The 15675-nt window shown below is 45.6% G+C and overlaps 1 protein-coding gene across 2 annotated transcripts in view; it reads left to right on the top strand.

Moving 5' to 3' along the window:
- Nucleotides 1-7563: 7563 nt before the first annotated feature.
- The window catches only part of Col6a6 (collagen type VI alpha 6 chain), a 136380-nt gene continuing 128268 nt past the window's right edge, over nucleotides 7564-15675 (top strand). For both annotated transcript variants that reach the window (XM_021207057.2, XM_029543458.1), the window contains exon 1: nucleotides 7564-7788. The gene's annotated coding sequence lies outside the window, so the exon portion shown is untranslated. The remainder of the gene's footprint in view (nucleotides 7789-15675) is intronic.

Genomic DNA, 15675 nt, shown 5'->3' with positions numbered 1-15675 from the left:
CAAGAAGGTAACTCATCCTTACATCTCTGTTAACATCCTGGGCTTTCTAGTACTTTGTTATGACTCAGAAATCAAACCAAGGGAAAACGTTTGAGTCCCTTCCGCCACCCCCAGTGGCCAAATAATTAAGAAGAAAGCTGGCATGAACTAAATAAATCGGTCAGATTCACAAAGTCCAGTTGTCCCTCCCTTGCTTGTCCTGGAGAGTTATAGTTTGGCTGATTACAGTGAGATTCTGTTATGGAAGGGCTGCGAAATTCTACCCTCTCCTGGGTTCTGTTTATCTTCTCCTTTAAGTACAGAGTACTTGCCATTCAGTCCCGAGAAGAGAATTTAGAAATTTCCTATTGAATCCTAATTACCCCCTAATGGCCTATAAAAGTAAATTGATCTCTAGTAAATCATACACGTGGAATAGATTGCAGAGTGAGGACATTTGGCTCAGGGGCTCTGGCTTCTTGCTGGTTATGTGACTTGATAGGGAAACAATCTCCGGATTGGAAAATGACTTTGCTCCCAGAGACTCAGCATGGGCTGTAAGTCATTGTCTTTGCTCTTGGTGCAAACTGGGACGTGCAGTCCAAGGATTATCTGCATGAAATTAAAGTTGGATTATTGCAAGGTTGGTGAAAAATCAGTATCCAATACACTCTATATAGTCTCAGAAGGCCCCTAAGCAAAGGGAGTGATATCTTGTGATAGTTGCTCTCCCTCTTTTCTAGGTTGACCTCTCCAGCTCTCCTGTCCACAGTAAGAACTCGGTCCTGTCTGTATTTGTTACCCTTCTTATTGCTGTAACAAAGCATCTGACTTTTGTTTGTTTGTTTGTTTGTTTGTTTAAATCAGATGAGGAGGGGTTTGTTGTGGCCGACGAGGGAAGGCATGGTGGCAGGAGGGTGAGGCGGCTCGTCACATCGCATCTACAGTCAAGGAAGCAGAGGGATGGAGGCTGGGTTTCAGCTTGCTTTCTTCTTTTTATTCAGTCTGGGACTATAGCCTGTTCAGGGCAGGACTTCCCTGTTCAGTTAAACCTTTCTGGCAATACCCTTTGAGACATATCCAGAGGCATTTCCAGGGTGACTCTAAATCTGGTCAAGCTGACAGGGATTAAGTATCATGTCACCTCTATCTCAAAACAAGGGTTGGTGGCAGGTGGGAGGATAGCCTGTAGTGAATGGTCCCACCTAACCTTGGGCTCACTGCCCTGTCTGAGCATCCCATGTATAGACAATTGGAGGCTGCCCTGCAACTCTCCTTGCTTCTCAACTACATGATCTAAGACTCTTCCTACAAGCAGCCGGACAGTGGACTCTGGGCTGGGCTGTTTCCTGGTCTCTCCTCACCAGCCACTTCTTCACCATTAGTTGCCAGATGCTGGAGTCTTCAGTTCTAAGCATCCTTAAGATGCCTGTATTTGACCTGCACCACCCTTCCTACTGCCCCTCTTCGCCTCATCCCATAAATGGCAGGTATTTCCTAGGACTCTGTGATCTAGCTTTGTCTTACAAACACCTCATCAACAGAAGGCCCGCCCTGACGCTTTGTCTTTTGCCCCAGTGCACAAAGATGCTCCTGCCATGCATAGGGTCTTTGCATGGACTGTTCTCGCTGCCTGCAACTCTCCTTCCAGATGTCTCTGAGCTTACCTCCTGTGTATCTTTAAAGTTCTCTAGAGCCAAGGGGCTCAGTCCCTAGCACCAGAAAAGAACCAAACCAGTCATCTCCCCCACCTTCCAACAAGGTTCCAATACCAGCCCCTGCCCCCAGATCCCCAAGAGAGTGGTTTTCCTTACTTTGTCCCCTGGTATGTATCATCAGGGGTTGGGAAAGGGCCTCCCATAGCCTGGATCTCAGAGTATTTTTTCAATGAATGACTGAGTGTTGGTGAGCCAATGAATGCTTCTCCACCACTTTATATGCCCATGACTTTAGCTACCCATTTTACGATGAACCCAAATCCATGTCTCCAGTTCAGGGCTCGCACCCAAGCCTGGACCTATCCCTGCCCACCTGACTACTCAGCAGCTACCTGAACGACTCCCAGACAGCGGAAACTTACAGTACCCATGACAGAACTCCTTCCTGCCACCTTCTTGCCCAGACCTCTCCCTCCCTCTGTGTTCATTGTCTCAGGTGATGGGATTGCCCACTTCCTCTAACCTCATTGCATATCATGGCCCTCCTGGTGTCAGTGGCTCCCATAATTGTCTCATTCTGTCTTACTGCCCTTCTCCTCTCTACCATTCTCATTCAACTCCAGGTCAAATGCTTATTTCAAGCATCCAGTTCTTACCAGGGTCCTTGGCCATATTTTGCAGTGCACATAGCCCTTTATTAAACCAATGAGTAGCTGATACATTCATCCTCAACACTGTGTTTTTAGGTCCCAAAGGCAGACTCTATGGTTGATGTGCACAAAAGGTTCATTACCTCAATTTGGCAATGGGTTATTACTCATAACATGAAAACGGTAACAAAAGGAACAACATAGATAATTGGCCCTCGTCCAATGGAAAACAGGCACTTCAAAGGGACACTCTCATGAAAGTAAAAAGAGAGAATAGTGGTAGAGAACGCTGATGGACCATTTAAGGAAAGGAGTGCAAGCGATGGAGGAAGCCACTAGAACCTGATGGTACACAGCCAGCCTCATTACCCAAAGGGACCAAGCTAGGCGGGGAGATGGCTCAGGAGTTAAGAGTAAGTGTTGCTCTTGCGGAGGACCAGTAATTGGCTCCCAGAGCTTACATGGTCATTCACAACATCTGTAGCTCTAGTTGAGGTCATCTGACACCCTCTTCTGACCTCCACAGGCACCACGTACACACACACACACACACACACACACACACACACCCTTGTATGCATGCAGACAAAATGCACTGGCAAAGTAAAATAGTCAATAAAAAGAAACAAACAAACAAATAAATAAATCTAGAAAGAAACGGAAATGGGCCAAGTCTCCAAATAGCACATGAAAATTTCCTCAGCACCACCAGAGAAAGTCAATGCTAAACGACACAATGGCTGTCATTAAAATGTCAGTAGACAACCATGGACAAGGGTGTGACAAAAGCAAAGCCCTCTGGTGCTGGTGGTGGGGACAACGTCGATGTAGCCCCTTGGGAAAAGTCTAGCTGTTCCTGTAAAGTAAAACCACAAAGTTTCTGTCTTAGACAGTCCAGTCATGGCCTCCTAGGTATGTTCCCAAAAGTAAACATGTGCCTACACAAAGACATGCGCACAGAAAAGCACGTTTACAGTATCATTCTTAATAAGAAAAAAGTGGGACCGTCCAAATGTCTATTGGTTGAAAGTGTGTAACAGCCCCACACAAGATGATAATTTGCCCACAAAAGGAATCAAGTACCAATATACACCGCAACATGGACAAATGGGAAACACACACCGAAGGGAAGATGCCAGCTACAGAGTCACATATGGTCTCTTTCTCTCTCTTTTTTTTTCTGAAAAACCTGGAATACACAAGTCTTTAGAGGCAGCAAGCAGGTGGCTAGTAGCCAAGGGCTTGGGGGTATGAAAAGTTGAGCACTGACAACCAGCAGGAGGGGGGCTCCTTTTGAGAAATGTTCTAGCCTTTCAAAAGTCACATGTATCTGAGGACACACTAAAATAGTTGAGATGCGCAGATTTCATATGATGTATAGCTTTAAAAGGCCATTAAGAATAATGCATGTTCCACTATGTTCATAGCAGTCTTATTTATAATAGCCAGAAGCTGGAAAGAACCCAGATGTCCCTCAATAGAGGAATGGATATAGAAAATGTGGTACATTTACACAATGGAGTACTACTCAGCTATTAAAAAAATGAATTTATGAAATTCTTGGGCAAATGGATGTATCTGGAGGATATCATCCTTAGTGAGGTAACCCAATCACAAAAGAGGTCACTAGATATGCACTCACTGATAAGTGGATATTAGCCTAGAAACTCAGAATGCCCAAGATACATCTTGCAAAACACAAGAGAACCAAGAAGGATGACCATCGTGTGGATACTTCATTCCTCCTTAGAATAAGGAACAAAATACTCATGAAAGGATATAGGTACAGAGACAAAATTTANAGCTAAGATGAAAGGATGGACTATCCAGAGACTACCCCATCTGGGAATCCATCCCATCATCAGCCACCAAACCCAGATACTAATGCACATGCCAGCAAGATTCTGCTGAAGGGACCCTGACATAGCAGCCTTGTGTGAGGTTATGCCAGTGCCTGGCAAACACAGAAGTGGATGCTCACAGTCAGCTATTGGATGGAACACAGGGCCCCCAATGGAGGAGCTAGAGAAAGTACCCAAGGAGCTGTAGGGGGCTGCAACCCTGTAGGTGGAACAACAATATGAACTAACCAGTACCCCCTGAGCTTATGTCTCTAGCTGCATATGTAGCAGAAGATGGCCTAGTCGGCCATCATTGGGAAGAGAGGCCCCTTGGTCTTGTAAACTTTATATGACCCAGCACAGGGGAAGGCCAGGGCCAAGTAGTGGGAGTGGGTGGGTAGGGGAGTAGGGATAGGGGGGTATAGGGAACTTTTGGGATAGCATTTGAAATGTAAAGAAAATAATAAATAAATAAATAAATTTTAAAAAGAAAGATTATGTAAAAAAAGAATAATGCATGTGTATACGTAAATGTGCAGATAGAGTATTACTATAAATGATTCTACTCTTCACTGTGCTTGTCCTATAGTAATTTTATATTTAATTTAATATATGGTATTTAATGTATAGATAGTTACTGGCTTATGATGGTTCAACCTCATATTTTCGTTTGACTTTATGATATACAAAAGCTATGTATACTTGGTAGATACTTTATTTCAAAATTTAAATATAGATGTATTTTTTTTCCCCTGGGCTATCAGTACTCTCTTGCCATGCTAGATAGCAGCAGTGAGCCAAAGCTCACAGCTTAGATCGTTAAGGGCAACAGAGTGATTGATCAGCGAGACGGCTTATGAAGATGTTTGCCAGGGCGAAGGATGGATTGGCAGGGGTCCTGTGAGCTGAGAGGGAGGAAGATTGGGCCCTGGGAAGATCCAAGAGAAGGCGACCTGGGTGGCTTGTGGGTTTAAAGGGCGGGGGAGATTGAGCTGGGTTGAAGTCTGAAGACAGTTCTAAAGTCAATATAAGACCCCCCCCACACACACACACAGGTGAATGGTAGCTACCTTTCCCACAGCTTTGATTTATGAATGGACTTGGTGGTTCTTGAGTCTACGCTGTCCATGGAGGAGCAACTTGACCTCCGCTGTGATTTATCTCTTGTTGGAAGAGGCTGTCACAGATTTCAAAAGTGCATCCAGACACACATGGCACCCACCCGTTCCCTTTAGTTACAGATGTTCCTGAAAAGGCCCCGGAAGTGGAGCAGAGAGCCACTGGCTATTGGCCTGTCATGTGTCTCGTCCAGAAATCATGGGTTGCACAACCCTGAAAACTTGGGGTTACTTTAGGCCACTAATTTCTTTTACACAGCTCAAGAGCCTCTTTTCTTCCTGTCACTCTGACCTAAATGGGGAGAGGGAGCCCCATTCTTTGAATGCTGGTCTCAGTTTGAAGCAGTGTGCAATCAGTTTAGACATCCTAGGAGCCAAAGCATCAAGATATTTCAGAACTGAATGTCAAAGAGATTCACACGCCTGCCATGAGCTGAGCCTGGGGTTAGAGATTCACACGCCTGCCATGAGCTGAGCCTGGGGTTCATTACTTCCTGGCACACTGGGCTTTTTATGAGAAAATTACCGGATGGGCGACACTGGAATGTTTAGGACACTTTAGCAAGTGGCTTTGGGTGGTGATTGATGAGAAACTGCCACTCAGAAGTCTCCACTCTTTCCATACTGACTTAGGAGTCAGGGGAGTGTCTTCAGGTTCTAAAGTACACTGTCACAAATAATAGAAGACTATAAAGGCGAGGACTGTTGATTTTAATCATGAGACATCTGCTAATGTTGCTGAATTCACGGTCCTCTCAGCTGCCCTCTTGACCATCCACAGGAGGTACAGAGCCGCCATTTTGAAGCTACCTATCCTGGTGCGGAATCTCTGAAAAGAGAACAAAGTCTGTGATTGATCCAGGACACACGGTGAGGGACATTAGCTCATGTCTTTATACACCACTAAGAAAGAGCCCAAGGACCCGACTAAAGAGTATAGTGGAATGGGCTGGAGAGATGGCTCAGGGGTTAAGAGCACTGACTGCTCTTCCAGAGGTCCTGAGTTCAAATCCCAGCAACCACATGGTGGTTCACAGTGGTGTGTCTGAAGACAGCCACAGTGTACTCACAGACATAAAATATAATAACTAATTCTTTACAAAAGAGTGTAGTGGATTAAGACATTTGCTGCTAAGCTTGGTGATTCCATTTGCTGGGACTCAAGGTAGAAGAGAATCAACTCCATAAAGCTGTGCTCAGCCTCTCTCTCTCTCTCTCTCTCTCTCTCTCTCTCTCTCTCTCTCTCTCTCTCTCCCCCCCTCTATACACACACACACACACACACACACACACACAGAGAGAGAGAGAGAGAGAGAGAGAGAGAGAGAGAGAGAGGCACACATAATACATAAGTATAACTTTAAGGGAGAAAAAGAAAGAAAAAAGAAAGGAAGGAAAAGAGAAAAAGAAAAAAAGTAAGGTGTGGCCCCAAAGTTGCCACCTGTGGGTAGTCTTGCAGATGTAAGTCATTCTCTGTGGCAAACCACTTCTATCTTAAACTTGTCCTCCATGAAGCTGACACTGTGTAGCCAAAATGGAACAGGTGGAACCTATTCCAGAATTAGGCTGCGGGTTTCATCCCTGTTCACCTGCGCACAAGCTTCCCTCCTCTTCATACCTTCCCTGCCCCACCAAGAGGACCACACAGTAAGTTCCAGTTCTCCCGAAGGGGACTTGTGGCCCCCTTTGTCCTTCCTTGCGGTCATGTGTTTGGGACTCTCAGATTCTAGCTTAATCTTTAGAATTTATCTGGGAATTAAGTGTTTCTCCTGATCTCCAAAACTTGAGCTAGTATTGCCTTTTCTGAGTTTCCTGCCCAGCAACTACCTTTCACGTTCTGTCTGCAAGTTTGTCTCTGCAAGGACAGTGAGCAGATGTTGCACTTTCAATGGTTTTGTGGCCTGGGCACCTACTCAAGGTGCACAGCAGGTGGTCAGATATCTGTGCCACCGTGCACAAAGCTGGATGAATGAAAGGAAAGCGAATAGAGTGACTACTTTTAGGACAGGGAGAAGGGAGAGGTCTCTACCATTCGAAACCTCTTAGACTACCTCACTGCACCCCATTCTTTCCCCCCAAGAAGTCTCCTGAGCCTATGCAAAGCCTCCAGGACAGCGGTTAGTACTAGGAACAGGCAGATTGCTTTGGTGCGCTCCCGCGCAGAGTGAAGGCAAGCTCCAAGCACGCCCCCAAAGTCCCCACCCTCCACTGTCCCCCAGGGTCTGCAGCCCAGGAGTTTGGGGGCGGTCCACGTTGCAAAGAAACAGGCAGGCGGATAGTACCAGCCTCCAAAATCCGCCCCCCGCCCCCCTTCTGTCACCTTCCCAAGGCTTAAGCGGCACGCTGAGCCCTGGGGGCCACCAAGGCGGCGAGAGCAGCATTCATCTGCGGAGCCTGGGGCGTGGGAGCTGCAGCCCGCGGGACCCCAGAGGCCAGAGGCTTCCTTGCCACGGAGTCCTATCCAGGCTCCCCTGCTCTCCAGCTGTGCGCTCTGGGTGTACACTCCTCAAATCCACCCAGGCTGGGTAGAAGTTTCCCTGAGGTAAGTTCAGCAGTCAATGTCCACTGGGAAAGAAACAGAACTAAGTCAGGGAGGGGAGGCAGGGGATCAGCCAGATAAGAGAGGCTACAAGAAGGACCAAGGTGAAGGAAAACACTGATTTAAAGGTCTTAAAAGTGCCTCCTTGGAGGTTTTCATCTTCTTCTCCTTCTCCTTCTCCTTCTCCTCCTTCTCCTTCTCCTTCTTCTCCTCCTTCTCCTTCTCCTTCTCCTTCTCCTTCTCCTTCTCCTTCTCCTTCTCCTTCTCCTTCTCCTTCTCCTTTTCCTTCTCTTCCTCCTCCTCCTCGGCATCAGGGTGTTAGAGAATCAGCAGTATGAGCTAGTTATTCCCTGATTTGGGTTGGAAGTTCCCCCACCACACACTCGGGGTTCTCCTGGAATGAGAGGTGCCTTGCCCAATACTGTGTTCCCACATCCAGGGGCCTGGAGCGTGGCAGGCACACAGGGCTACTTAACCAGGCAAAGCCATTGCAAGCCTGCAGGTACCCAGCATCTATGTTTCCCTGCCCAGTGTCATACCAAACTATTAAAGACAGCGTCAGGGTTTTGTTGGTGGTGCAGGGCATGAGGGAGGCAGGCAAAGCGTGTCTTTAAAAAAAATCAATTCCCAGTGACATCTACTGTGAGTGGAGCCCAGACTGCCTGGCTCAGAACCAACCTTGGAAGTAATTTGGACCAGAGGAGGCCAGAGGAGGAAGGGAAAACCCTGGAACTAGGAAGTAATGGTTCGTTTCTTTGTGACCTCTTGTGGTAGGATTTCTTGTGTATCCTTTTTAGAAATCTTTAGTATGGAGATGTTTGAAGAGGACTTTTGTGAATGCCAGGGAGTGAACAGGGAGAACCGGGTATCATTGAGAAATTGTGGTGTTGCTGATTGCCAAAGACTCAAGACAGAACACTAGAAGGTTCTTAAGGGTTCTTAAGGATTTTGTTTTGTTTTGTTTTTCTGCTATAGAGTCCAACAGTCACAGTACCAATTTAATTTTTAAAGATCTATTTATTTTTTAATTGTGTGTGTGTGTGTGTGTGTGTGTGTCTTGGGAGAATGTGTGCGTACCTGGTACCTGGGGACTTCAGAAGAGAGCTTAAGATCTCCTGCAGCCAGGGTGACAAGTGACTGTGAGTTGCTCAATGCAGGAGCTACGGAGACAACTTGGTCCAGTGAGAGCTTAGTACAAACTCTTAACGGCCGAGCTCTGGCTAGAGCCACGTGCTGTCCATTTTAAAGGATGGAGTTGATGAGTACCACTTTTAGTTTTGTTTCTTCTTTGCATTTATCCCCATGCACAAGCTTTTGCTTCCTCAGTTTCTTCTGGAGCATCTCTCCCTTCTATGCCGCCTCCTCTTCTGGTGTAGGTTACAGTTCGTTCCTTTTGAGTCTTACCTCCTTGTGGCAGGGGACGCTGAGGTGTGGGACAGTCCTGCTATGAGCTCTGTTAAGTGTGGTCAGGCATCATGGGTACTTGGTTCACCTGGAGAAGCTCCATGACCAGAGAATCCACATCCGGCTCCTTTTCAGCTACATTGTGCAGTTTTAAGCAGGTTCAGCTAAATGTGTAGCACTCATTCAGACACCTTGAATCTGCATTGTTGGGCCTGGGGATATCTACCTATTTGCAGGCTTGTCCTACTAAGGTGGCACACCTTGCTCTTATTTTTAAGTCCCTTATTTAACTTTTAATGGTGTGTGTGCACCTGTGTGTCTCTGTGTGTCTGTATACATGAGTGAACGTACCTACAAAGATGTCAGCTCCTTTGGAGCTGAAGTCAGACAGTTGAGAGTCACTGGCCCTGGCTGCTAGGAACTGAACTCTGGCCCTTTGCAGGAGCAGTATGTTCTCTCTAACCACTGAGCTTTCTCTCCACTTGTGTCCTCTGGAAGAACAGTGCTCACTCGTAGCCGCTGAACCACTTTCTCACACACACACCCCCCACATTGCTTCTTTAAGGTGACATCGTTCAGATACTTGGTGGCTTTTCACATATACTTTGATGGTCTCCGTAACTTCCTGGGTGTTCTTAAAGTGAACATAAAGATTTCACCTATTGCTTATTATGAGTCTGTCGGGTTTCTGGTCAAGAGAGAAGCCAACCATTTTCACCTGTCACCTCAGGCTACTTACAGGTTTATTTTTTTCATAACTTACCTTAGAAACGTGTGCAATCCTGTACATGGGGGTACATTTGGCATGCGTGTGCCTGTGGAAGCCAGAGACTGATGTCTGGTGTTTTCTTCCATCTTTCTCCACTTTTGGGGGGGGGTGTCTCTCTCTAAACCTAGGGTTTGCTGCTCCAGATAGACGGACCCTCCAGTGAGGCCCGCAGGTCCTGCTGTCTGCTCTCCACCGCTGGAGTTACAGAGATGCTCACAGATGTGCCAGGGGTTTACATGGGTGCAGGCCCTCGTGTCTGTGCCACAAATACTTTACCCACTGAGTCAGTTCACTGGCCTTGAGGTATTGCTTTTAATACCAAATCCCAAGTGCGCCAGGGTGAAGTTACACTGTCATGCTTTTTGTTCAGTATCTTCACAATTGGGGCCATGTGCACAAAAATCCAGAAACCTAAAATAGCAGTTTGAAATAAAAAGCCTTAGATGTTTGCATCATTCAACGAAAAACCATCATTTCCTTCTACTCTTTCATAACATCAGAAATGAAGAGAGGGACCAGTGGTTTGGCTCAGTGGGTAAAGACACTTTTCTCCAATCTTGGAGACCTGAGTTCTATCCCTGAGACCCACAAGACAAGAGAGAACTGGCTCCCTCAAGTTGTTCTCTGACCTCCTCATGTGTGTGCACACATATACACAGAGGCACATATAGACACACACAGACACAGACACAGACAGATACATATATATATACACACACACATACACATAGAGACACAGACACAGACACACACACACACACATACATAAACACACATACACTCAAACAGATACACACTCACAGACACATACTCATACTAATGGAATATAACGGTGATGAAGGGAGGAAAGAAAGGAGGAGAGAACCTGGATTGAGGGTTCTTTTCCACTCATAAGTTTGGTATATTTAAGTGCTGTGCCATAAAATCAAATTGTATTATATTCACAAAGTTTTTGTTAAGCATTCATTAGGGAATAAACCTTTGCCTCAGGAGAAAAATCTTTTGGTTTTGCTAAGTCTTCTAGTGATATAATTCTACAAGAATACTGCTGTTAAAGGTAAAGTACAATTTTCTTATCTTAATCCCTTCGGAGAGTCTAGATTCTTGAAAGTTTTAGTGTTTGCAATATTAATGCAGGGAATGTGTATTTGTGTGGACAGTACTGGCATAAGCTAACTAAGTCAGCAAACAAGGACCAGGCTGCAAGAAGTGTGACTGGAGTCAAGCACAGCATCCATTCATCTGTAGACTCGGTGTGCTACACCGTCCCAGTAATATAAAGCTCTTAAAAATGGAGGTTGAGCCCTCAGTAAGTATGCCTTGGCTCAGAATTTCCCAAAAACTAAAAATGATGTTGTTAACTATATTCCAAGGTAAGTAACTAAGGGCGGAGCTTATGGTTGTGCATTTGAAAGCAACAGACCCTCACATGGCTGTCCCCAGAAACAAATATGATGACCATTATAGATTCCTGGCTTTTACTTTCTCTCCTTTGTGGTTGCTGATTTGACCTGTCTTTGTTATTTGTTCCTTTGGAAACAGAGTCTTTCCATGTAGCCCTGGCCAACCTGAAACTCACTACTGTATTGATTGAATTGGCCTCACACTCATAGAAATCCTCCTGCCTCCTGAAAGCTGGAATGAATGGTAAACACCACCACTCTGAGCCTGGTTACTCTTTCATATGTGATACAAACGTGACTTTCCTGTGCTGATTGAATGTTGAAAAAAAATATTTTTTTAATTTCTTATTACATTTTATTTATTTTATGTGTTTATGTGGATGGGGGAGGAGTGGGAGGGGAGCTACGCAGAAGCTGTGGCATATAGAGGGAGGTCAGAGGACAACTTACCCAGGTCTTCTCCTTCCACAGTGTCTTCCTGGAGATGGAACTCAGGTCGCCAGGCTTGTTTGGTAACTACTAACCCAAATCCCTGGGCCTCTCTTGACTTCTCTGCTTGCTGTGACTGTTGGTTTTTGTTTTTTTTTTTTTTACAGTAGGGAGTGGCCTCTAAGTTTCCCTCCAACAGGCCTGGTTTTGAGTGACAGATGAGCCTGATGAACTCTGACCTTGACCTCTTAGAGTCTTGCTTTCCTCATCTGTCCTGTGTGCAACAGCCTTGGGGAAACTCTAAGCACCAGGGCGCTCTCCCGCAGGGGAGCAGCAGGAGAGGCATGAGGCAGACACTACTGTTCGGTTGGGACAACTCAGTCAGTGTTAAACTCAATGATCTGCAGTGTTGCCAGCCCAGTGAACAACTTGTTTCCGTGGAGTGTAACCCATGATGAGCAGAAATTCGCTAGTGCAACCTCTCGCTTTTTCCTGGAAGTGTTCCCATTCATAAAGATCACTTAAGAAAAGGCCTGTCACCCAGGCATGCAGCCATCCTGGAAGAGATGCTGCCAGGAGGGAGGTGGGAGGGTGGAGGAGGGGTGATCTGTATTGGACTCACAAGTCCTCATATCTTAAACTTTATGGTTTGAGGAGACTTTCCCAGAGAAATCAAATTCTCCCCATAGGTAGGTGACTTTAAAAATCATGCTAAAGGGGCTGGAGAGGTGACCCAATGCTTAAGACCACTGGCGGCTCTAGCAAGGGACCTGGGTATGGTTCTCAGCCCCCACATGGCAGTGCACAACCATCTGTAAACCTCTCCTTGTCTCTGTTGGCACCAGGCACACGTGTGGTGCACAGACTTAAATGAAGCACAGAAAGTAAAACGATAAAGCATATTTATTGTTTTTCACTCTGTGGATCATGGTTTTGTGGTGCTGAAAATATCTTTCTAGTCCACATCCCCACGCCCCATCCCCTCCCCCTACCATCCCCACCACTATTGTGTGTAGGTGGATGTCAGGTGGCTCCCTCAACTGCCCTCTCTGTCTAGTTTTGAGACAAGTCCCCCAGCAAACCTGAGCTCTCCCATTCAGCTAGACTGACCGGCGAGCCTCAAGGACCCCCACCCCCACCCCCACCCCCATCTCTGCCTCTCCAGCTCTGAGACTACAGTCATGTGCTCTATAGTACCTGACTCTTTATGCAGAGGCTGCGGATGCCAACTCACATCTTCATGCTAGCTCTGCAAACACTTTAGCTTCTAAGCCATTTCCCCAGCCCCTCCTCTGACTGTCAAGGACAGAAGAGAATGACTGTTAAAATGTAGAACTGCCTTGGTGTGGTGATGAACACCTGAGATCCCTTCCCTTGGAAGGCAGAGGCAGGAGGATCTGGAGTTCCAGGCTAACCTCAACTACATATGAGTTTGAGGCCAGCTAGGGCTACATGGGACACTGTCTGAATGAGTGAATAAATGAATGAATAGATAGATAGATAGATAGATAGATAGATAGATAGATAGATAGATAGAATAAAATTCTTCTCCAAATATGAAGTATAGCAGCAGCATTCAGAATATCTATTGAGGTGCAAAATGTCAGAGTACTTTTTATTTTTTTAAATCCATAATGTACACCTACATTTTCAAAATTTAAATCAGTCTTCCACAGCAACCCCAAGCTTCTCAAGGGGAAGAGAGTGAAGATACAGAGGCCCTTTGCTACATGGTGGCTATTTAAAAGGCACACCTAGTAAGGAAATAATAGTCTTTCCCTCAGACACTCTGCTGGTTTCTTACCCTCCTGCTAACTCTGGTCTTGGAGTGAGCTCACAGCCCTGGCAGGAGAATTTGGAAAAGATATTCAAGGGCAGAAAAAGATACCGCCTAGCCAGTACAAACCCTAAGCCAAAGGAAAATGCATCCCATGCTTTTTTTTATCCTTAATGCTTCCCACGGTTCCTTGTCACTTAGTAGGTACTCAAATAGTTCGCATATAAATGGCTGTTAGGATTTCAAAACTCTGGCTGGAGTACGTGTCTCTGAAAGCTGGGGCAGATGCTCTTAGAAAATTCAGGAATGTGCAAAACTTCATGATGTTCTGAAAATCCTTAAGCTGTACAGTCTCAGGGAAAAATCTATAAACATTCAAGCTCTTAGCAGGATAAAGAAAAACGTAAACCCTCACCATTCATGCTGAAGGTTGGTCTCGCCAAAGCAAGATGCTGCCAACCTATGATTGTGACTCTGAGCCTCACCTTTAGGTGATCTTGATGAGCGGAGATAATGCTAAGAATTAAGTACTTTTTATGGTTCCAAATAACAAACCTACAGAAGTGGTCTGCTTTACTTTTGGCAAGAAAAGTTTTTCTCCAAGTGTACGAATGGTAGAAGAAAGAGAAGAAAAAGAGAGCATTAAAAATGAACTTAATGTATGTAATTGGACTTCAAAATTGTTGGGCTCACTAGGTGTGAAATGTACATGCAACTATTTAAGCATTTATAGTTAAGGATCTGTGTTGACTTTCATGTGTGCTGATGACTTGTGTGTACTCTATGCACTCTAAACTTGAGAGTTTTGCCAGGATTCGTTGACAAAGGCATTTGTGTTGGCTTGAAAAATCATAAGCTAATCATTCACTGGGTCCTTAAAAAAACAACTTGATTAATGTTTGGCAAGAATTTCTGACCCAGCGTCTCCATTGTGTGAGTCCTAACACAGCTGAACTTTCAAGTTCATAGACATCATCATGTTTGGTTATTGTTCGGTGAGGAAAAAAAAAAAGTCACACGGAACATCAAATGGTCCACAAACATCCTTTGGATACTCCTACCTCACCTCAAGCTAGCTTGTATAGGTGAGCGCACAGTCCATTTACCTCTGTATTTTCTGGGGGGCAGTTGGTATTTAGAATGTCACAATGTCAGGCTTTAAAGCAGCATCCATATCTCGGGGTTCAGCCTTGTTACGCTGGCTGGCAGAGGATGTTAGGGTCCTGGGTGTGTTCTCTTCATTTGCATCCAGTGCATTCTGCAGGCTTCTTACTTAGAGCGCTGCGGTTCTGCCTGAGAGTTTTCTCTGCCTTGGGTGTCTACCTGACTCACATGGGGCAGGTTGGTGAGCTAACAATCCTGGGAGTGATGCTGTACCTAATATCAGGTTAAAGTTGGTAAGGGAATACCCCATCTTTGTGAATGACTCCCTGGGTCTTTCTGACCTATCCATTTTGCTGAGGGGATCAAGGGCAAAGGGTTCCAAGTACACACGGTGGCAGATCACCTATATTTAATGTTGGTTTCCTTCCCTCCTCCGTTTTCTTCTTCACTTCATGCTTTTAGGAGTCACTTCCCAAATAACCCGTTGTCCGGGTTGGTTTTTATTGTCAATGTCAACAGAATCTATAGTAACCTAAGCCAAAGAATTGCCTCAATAGGATTGGCCTTAGGCCAACTCTGTGATTGTTTATCTTGATGTGCGGTTGATCTGGAAGGACCCACTGGAGGTATAACCAATCCCTAGGCATGGTGGGCGGCGGGGGGGGGGGGGGGGGGCAGGAGCTTGGGCTATATAAGGAAGCTATCTGAGTATAAGTCATTGACCAAACTGGGAAGCAGTGTTTCCCCATAGTTCGTGCTTCAATGCTGGCCCTGACTTCCTTCAGTAAACTATGACCTGGAAGTGCAAACCAAATAAATCCCATCATCCTCTAAGTTAGCATAAGTACCATCAACATCCATTCCTAAGAGAAGCATTATTGGATTATATCTACTGGGAATAGGTACCATGCCATTTCATTAATCAGATGGCTCTGCAGTAAACTGGTTGCTTTGCTCTCTCTCTCTCTCTCTCTCTCTCTCTCTCTCTCTCTCTCTCTCTCTCT

The sequence above is a fragment of the Mus pahari genome, chromosome 10 (genome assembly GCF_900095145.1).
Source record: "Mus pahari chromosome 10, PAHARI_EIJ_v1.1, whole genome shotgun sequence".
Taxonomy (NCBI): Eukaryota; Metazoa; Chordata; class Mammalia; order Rodentia; family Muridae; genus Mus; species Mus pahari.
Note: the sequence above shows the minus strand (reverse complement) of the source record. Positions and strands in the feature narration are given on the sequence as shown.